The following is a 9,064-nucleotide window of genomic DNA, read 5'->3' as shown; positions in this document are numbered from 1 at the left end:
ATTTTTCGACATTAGGATGAGGCATAAGAAGATCCTATACCTCTCTCATCATTTGTCGACAAAAATAATCATCATGTAAATACAACCAATTTTTATCGAGATGAGGGACAAAGGCAAATATATAGGAATTTCATGCCCTATATTTTTTCAAGATGACTTCAACATGCATCTAATAATAACCGTCTCAATTTTTTGACATCAGGATGAAGCATAAGATCGTATACCTCTTTCATCATTTGTCGACAAAAATAATCATCATGAATATACAAGAAATTTTTACCGAGATTAGGGACAAAGAAAAATATATAGGACTTTCATGCACTATATTTTTTCTTGATGACTACAACATGCATCTAGTAATAACCGTCTCAATTTTTCAGCATCAGGATGACGCATAAGAAGATCGTATACCTCTTTCATCATTTGTCGACAAAAATAATCATCATGTAAATACAAACAAATTTTACCAAGATGAGAGACAAAGGTAAGTATAAAGGACTTTAATGCCCTATATTTTTTCACGATGCATACAAAATGCATCTAACAATAACCGTCTCAATTTTTTTACATCAGGATGAGGCATAAGAAGATCGTATACCTCTTTCATCATTTGTCGACAAAAATCATCATCATGTATATACAAGCAATTTTTACCAAGATGAGGGACAAAGACAAATATATAGGACTTTCGTGCCCTATATTTTTTCACGATGACTACAACATGTATCTAATAGTAAACGTCTCAATTTTTCGACATCAGGATGACGCATAAGAAGATCGTATACGTCCTTCATCATTTTGTCGACAAAAATAATCATCATGTATATACAACCAATTTATACCGAGATGAGGGACAAAGTCAAATATATAGGAATTTCATGCCCTATATTTTTTGACGATGACTACAACATGCATCTAATAATAACTGTCTCAATTTTTCGACATCAGGATGAACCATAAGATCGTGTACCTCTTTCATCATTTGTCGCCAAAAATAATCATCATGTATATACAAGCAATTTTTAACGAGATGAGGGAAAAAGACAAATATATTGGACTTTCGTGCCCTATGTGTTTTCACAAAGACTACAACACACATCTAATAATAACTGTCTCAATTTTTTGACATCAGGATGAGGCATAAGAAGATCGTATACCTCTTTCATCATTTGTGGACAAAAATAATCATCATGTAAATAGAACCAATTTTCACAAAGATGAGGGACAAAGGTAAATATAAAGGACTTTAATGCCCTATATTTTTTCACGATGCATACAACATGCATCTAACAATAACCGTCTCAATTTTTTAACATTAGGATGAGGCATAAGAAGATCGTATACCTCTTTCATCACTTGTCATCAAAAATCATCATCATGTATATACAAGCAATTTTTATCAAGATGAGGGACAAAGAAAAATATATAGGACTTTCGTGCCCTATATTTTTTCACGATGACTACAACAAGTATCTAAAAGTAAACATCTCAATTTTTCGACATCAGGATGACGCATAAGAAGATCGTATACGTCTTTCATCATTATGTTGACAAAAATAATCATCATGTATATACAACCAATTTATACCGAGATGAGGGACAAAGTCAAATATATAGGAATTTCATGCCCTATATTTTTTGACGATGACTACAACATGCATCTAATAATAACCGTCTCAATTTTTCGACATCAAGATGAACCATAAGATCGTATACCTCTTTCATCATTTGTCGGCAAAAATAATCATCATGTATATACAAGCAATTTTTACCGAGATGAGGGACAAAGACAAATATATTGGACTTTCGTGCCCTATATTTTTTCACGATGACTAAAACATGCATCTAATAAAAATCGTCTCAATTTTTTGACATCAGGATGACACATAAGAAGATCGTATACATCTTTCATCATTTGTCGACAACAATAATCATCATGTAGATATAACAAATTTTTACCGAGATGAGGGACAATGGCAAATATATAGGACTTTAATGCCCTATATTTTTTCACGATGCATAGAACATACATCTAATAATAACCGTCTCAAGTTTTTGACATCAGGATGAGACATAAAAAGATCGTATATCTCTTTCATCATTTGTTGACAAAAATAATCATCATGTAAATACAACCAATTTTTACAGAGATGAGTGACAAAGGCAAATATACAAGACTTTCATGCCCTTTTTTTTCATGATGCACACAACATGTTTCTAATAATAATCGTCTCAATTTTTCGACATTAGGATGAAGCATAAGATCGTATACCTCTTTCATCATTTGTCGACAAAAATAATCATCATGTATATACAAGCAATTTTTACCGAGATGAGGGACAAAGACAAATATATTGGACTTTCGTGCCCTATAATTTTTCACAAAGACTACAACATGAATCTGATAACAACCGTCTCAATTTTTTGACATCAGGATGAGGCATAAGAAGATAGTATACCTCTTTCATCAATTGTGGACAAAAATAACCATCATGTATATACAAGCAATTTTTTTCGAGATGAGGGATAATGGCAAATATATACGACTTTAATGCCATATATTTTTTCACGATGACTATAACATGCATATAATAATAACTGTCTCAATTTTTTGACATCAGGATGACGCATTAGAAGACTGTATACCTTTTTCATCATATGTCGACAAAAATAATTATCATGTAAATTCAACCAATTTTTAACGAGATGAGGGACAAAGTCAAATATATAGGAATTTCATGCCCCATATTTTTTCACGATGACTACAACATGTAACTAATAATAACTGTCTCAATTTTTTGACGTCAGGATGACGCATAAGAAGATCGTATACCTCTTTCATCATTTGTCGAAAAAATAATCATCATGTGAATACAACCAATTTTTACCGAGATCAGGGACAAAGGCAAATATATAGGAATTTCATGCCCTATATTTCTTCACGATGACTACAACATGCATCTAATAATAACCGTCTAAATTTTTCGACATCAGGATAAGGCATAAGAAGATCATATACCTCTTTCATCATTTTTCGACAAAATTAATCATCATGTAAATACCACCAATTTTTACCAAGATCAGGGACAAAGGCAAATATACAGGACTTTAATACCCTATATTTTTTCACGATGCATAAAACATGCATCTAATAATAACCGTCTCAACTTTTTGACATCAGGATGAGGCATAAGAAGATCGTATACCTCTTTCATCATTTTTCGACAAAAATAATGATCATGTAAATACAACCAATTTTTACCAAGATGAGTGTAGACCCCTAAAATTGCCCGGGTCGGAAATAAAGCTTGAAGACTCTCGAAGACTGAAGGAAGATCAGCCAGAAGGACTCCTGGAAGGCCCTAGGAGGGTTCTCTGTAGGTCTAGAGGTCTTAGAATAGCTCAAAATAAGAAAGTGGAGGGAATGAAGCCCAATACGGCCGTACTGAACTTAATACGGCCGTATTGAAGCTTCAATACGGCCGCAGTGAACTCAATACGACCGTATTGAAGTTTCTGAAACTTCAATACGGCCGTACTGAAATCAATACGGCCGTATTGAAGCTTCAATACAGCCGCAGTGAACTCAATACGGCCGTATTGAAATTTCTGAATTTCAATACGGCCGTATTGAACTCAATACGGCCGTATTGAAGTTCAAAAATTTCAATACGGCCGTATTGGCTCCAGGGCCCGTACTGGGCCTGTTCCCTATAAATATGACGTCAATTGGACGTCATTTCACACTTTGGAACATAGTTTCAACCCTCTCCTTGAGTATTCTGGGGTTTTTGAGCAGTGTTCTGCCCTAGAAATCACTCGGAGAGTTGATCCGACGAAGTTCTTGAGCCCCGAGCCATTTTGCTTGAGGATCGAACCTAGTCGAAGGGAAATCCTCCGGATTTCCATAGTTAAAATTTTATAGGAGGGAGCGAACGGGCTTGTAGAGCGAGGGAACGCCAAAAAGCTTCCCAGTTTTACGAAATATATAAAAGCACGCTTCAAAGGTTTCTTCTTAAATCCTTCCTTTTACTGCTTTCTGTGTGCATATTTAAACTGTCATCATGTAGATAGTTAATTTATAATTGCTTAGAATAAATAGGGGTAATTTAGTAATTCTACACTGTTATTTTAGAAATAATCTGTCATAGGGAACCCGAAAGGGGCGCTGTGGGGTGCTAACACCTTCCCCACGCGTAACCGACTCCCTTACCCGACTCTGGTTGTAATGGCCGAAGTCGATTTTTGAATCGATTGCCTTATCCCTTTTTCCAATGTTTTGAGTAAAACATTGGTGGCGACTCCAAAGAACCCTCCTTTTGCGAAAACCACTAATCCATGGAGGGTCCCGCTTGGGATTAATATGGATTGGTGAATCATTTAATAAAATTGCTCGTTTGACAAGGTCTCAGTTTGAGAATACGTCATTCTAGCAATCCATATTTTTAAACAAATAAACGAGTCCAACCATAGTTCGCGAATGCCGAAAGCCCGTTTCGGGCCGGTGGCGACAATGAGGGACAAAGGCAAATATATAGGACTTTATTACCCTATATTTTTTCACGATGCATACAACATGCATCTAATAATAACTGTCTCAATTTTTTGACATCAGGATGAGGCTTAAGAAGATCGTATACCTTTTTCATCATTTGTTGACAAAATACATCATCATGTACATACAAGAAATTTTTACGAAGATGAGGGACAAAGACAAATATATAGGACTTTAATACCCTATATTTTTTCACGATGCATACAACATCCATCTAATAATAAACGCCTCAATTTTTCGAAATCAGTATGTCGCATAAGAAGATCGTATACGTCTTTCATCATTTGTCGACAAAAACAATCATCATGTAAGTACAACCAATATTTACCGAGATGAGGGACAAAGGCAAATATATAGCAATTTCATGCCCTATATTTTTTCGCGATGACTACAACATCCATCTAATAATAACCGTCTCAATTTTTAGACATCAGGATGAAGCATAAGATTGTATACCTCTTTAATCATTTGTCGACAAAAATAATCATCATGTATATACCAGCAATTTATACCGAGATGAGGGAAAAAGACAAATATATATGACTTTCGTGTCATATATTTTTTCACAATGATTACAACATGCATCTAATAATAACCGTCTCAATTTTTCGACATCAGGATGAGGCATAAGAAGATCGTATACATCTTCCATCATTTGTCGACAAAAAAAATCATCATGTAAATACAACAAATTTTTACCGAGATGAGGGACAAAGGCAAATATATAGGAATTTTATGCCCTATATTTTTTCAAAATAACTACAACATGCACCCAATAATAACCGTTCCAATTTTTAGACATCAGGATGAGACATAAGATCGTATTCCTCTTTCATCATTTGTCGACAAAAATAATCATCATGTAAATACAACCAATTTTTACCAAGACGAGGGACAAAGACAAATATATAGGACTTTAATGACCTATATTTTTTCACGATACATAGAACATACATCTAATAATAACCGTCTCAATTTTTCAACATCAGGATGAGGCTTAGGAAGATTTATACCTCTTTCATCTTTTGTCGACAAAAATAATCATCATGTAAATACAACCAATTTTTACAAAGATGAGGGAGAAAGGTAAATATATAAGAGTTTCATGCCCTATATTTTTTCACGATGCATACAACATGCATCTAATTATAACCATCTCAATTTTGTGACATCAGGATGAGGTATAAGAAGATCGTATACCTCTTTCATCATTTTTCGACAAAAATAATCATCATGTAAGTACAACCAATTTTTACCGAGATGAGGGACAAAGTCAAATATATAGGAATTTCATGCCATATATTATTTTACGATGGCTACAACATGCATCTACTAATAACCGTCTCAATTTTTTGAGATCAGGATGAGGAATAAGAAGATCGTATACCTCTTTCATCGTTTGTCGACAAAAAAAAATCATCTTGTAAATACAACCAATTTTTACCAAGATGACGGACAAAGGCAAATATACAAGACTTTCATGCCCATGTTTTTTCATGATGCATACAACATGCATCTAATTATAACCATCTCATTTTTTCGACATCATAATGAGGCTTAAAAAGATCGTATACCTCTTTCATCCTTTGTCAACAAAAATAATCATCATGTAAATACAACCAATTTTTACCGAGATGAGGAACAAAGGCAAATATATAGGACTTTCATGCCGTATATTTTTTCTTGATGCATACAACATGCACTAATAATAACCGTCTCAATTTTTCTACATCAGGATGACGCATAAGAAGATCGTATACCTTTTTCAACATTTATCGACGAAAATAATCATCATGTAAACACAACCAATTTTTACCGAGATGAGGGACAAAGGAAAATATAAAAGACTTTCATGCCCTATATTTTTTCATGTTGCATACAACATGCATCTAATTATAACCGTCTCAATTTTTGGACATCAGGATGAGGTATAAGAAGATCGTATACCTCTTCCATCATTTGTCGACAAAAATAATCATCATGTAAGTACAACCAATTTTTCCCGAGACGAGGGACAAAGCCAAATATACAAGACTTTCATGGCCTATATTTTTTCACGATGCATACAACATGCATCTAACAATAATTGTCTGAATTTTTTGACATCAGGATGAGGCATAAGAATATCGTATACCTCTATCATCATTTGTCGACAAAAATAATCATCATGTATATACAAGCAATTTTTATCAAGATCTGAGACAGAGACAAATATATACGACTTTCGTGCCCTATATTTTTTCACGATGACTACAACATGCATCTAACAAAAATCGTCTCAATTTTTTGACATCAGGATGACACATAAGAAGATCGTATACCTCTTTCATCATTTGTCGACAACAATAATCATCATCTAAATACAACCAAGTTTTACCGAGATGAGGGACAAAGACAAATATACAGGACTTTCACGCCCTATATTTTTTACGATGAGTACAACATGCATCTAATAATAAGTGTCTCAATTTTTTGACGTCAGGATGAAGCATAAGATCGTATACCTCTTTCATCATTTGTCGACAAAAATAATTATCATGTAAATAAAACCAATTTTTACCGAGATTAGGGACAAAGGCAAATATACAAGACTTTCATGCCCTATATTTTTTCACGATTCATAAAACATCCATCTAATAATAACCGTCTTATTTTTTGACATCAGGATGAGGCATAAGAAGATCATATACCTCTTTCATCATTTATCGACAAAAATAATCATCATGTAGATACAACCAATTTTTACCGAGATGAGGGACGAAGGCAAATATATAAGACTTTAATGCCCTATATTTTTTCACGATGTATAGAATATACATCTAATAATAACCGTCTCAATTTTTCAACATTAGGATGAGGCATAAGAAGATTTATACCTCTTTTATCATTTGTCGACAAAAATAATCATCATGTAAATACAACCAATTTTTACAAAGATGAGGGACAAAGGTAAATATATAGGAGTTTCATGCCCTATATCTTTTGACGATGCATACAACAAGCATCTAATTATAACCGTCTCATTTTTTTGACATCAGGATGAGGTATAAGAAGATCGTATACCTCTTTCATCATTTGACGACGAAAATAATCATCATGTAAGTACAACCAATTTTTACCGAGATGAGGCACAAAGGCAAATATACATGGCTTTCATGCCCTATATTTTTTCATGATGCATACAACATGCATCTAATAATAACCATCGCAATTTTTCAACATCATGATGAGGCATAAGAAGATCGTATACCTCTTTCATCATTTGTCAACAAAAATAATCATCATGTAAATACATCCAATTTTTAACGACATGAGGGACAAAGGCAAATATATAGGACTTTCGTGCCCCTTATTTTTTCATGATGACTACAACATGCACTAATAAAAACTGTCTCAATTTTTGGACATCAGGATGACGCATAAGAAGATAATATACGTCTTTCATCATTTATCCACAAAAATAATCAGCATGTAAATACAACCAATTTTTACCGAGATGAGGGTCAAAGGCAAATATATAAGAGTTTAATGCCCTATATTTTTTCACGATGCATAGAACATACATCTAATAATAACCGTCTCAATTTTTCAACATCAAGATGAGGTATAAGAAGATTGTATACCTCTTTCATCATTTGTCGACAAAAATAATCATCATGTAAATACAACCAATTTTTACAAAGTTGAGGGACAACGGTAAATATATAAGACTTTCATGCACTCTATTTTTTCACGATGCATACAACATGCATCTAATTATAACCGTCTCAATTTTTTGACATCAGGATGAGGTATAAGAAGATCGTATACCTCTTTCATCATTTGTCGAAAAAAATAATCTTCATATAAGTACAATCAATTTTTACCGAGACGAGGGACAAAGGCAAATATACAAGACTTTCATGGCCTATATTTTTTCACAATGCATACAACACGCATCTAATAATAACCGTCTCAGTTTTTCGACATCATGATGAGGCATAAGAAGATCATATACCTGTTTCATCATTTGTCGCCAAAAATAACCATCATGTATATACAAGCAATTTTTAACGAGATGAGAGACAAAGACAAATATATAGGACTTTCATGCCCTATATTTTTTCACGATGCATACAACATGCATCTAATAATAACCGTCTGAATTTTTTGACATCAGGATGAGGCATAAGAAGATCGTATACCTCTATCATCATTTGTCGAGAAAAATAATCATCATGTATATATAGAAGCAATTTTTATCAAGATCTGAGGCAAAGACAAATATATAGGACTTTCGTGCCCTATACTTTTTCACGATGACTACAACATGCATCTAATAAAAATCGTCTCAATTTTTCGACATCAGGTTGACACATAAGAAGATCGTATACCTCTTTCATCATTTGTCGACAACAATAATCATTATCTAAATACAACCAAGTTTTACCGAGATGAGGGACAAAGGTAAATATACAGGACTTTCATGCCGTATATTTTTTACGGTGACTACAACATGCATCTAATAAT

This window comes from Cajanus cajan, chromosome 2 (assembly GCF_000230855.2).
Source record: "Cajanus cajan strain Asha chromosome 2, NIPB_CcT2T_4, whole genome shotgun sequence".
Taxonomy (NCBI): domain Eukaryota; kingdom Viridiplantae; phylum Streptophyta; class Magnoliopsida; order Fabales; family Fabaceae; genus Cajanus; species Cajanus cajan.
The sequence above is the reverse complement of the archived record's forward strand: the minus strand, read 5'-3'. Positions refer to the sequence as shown.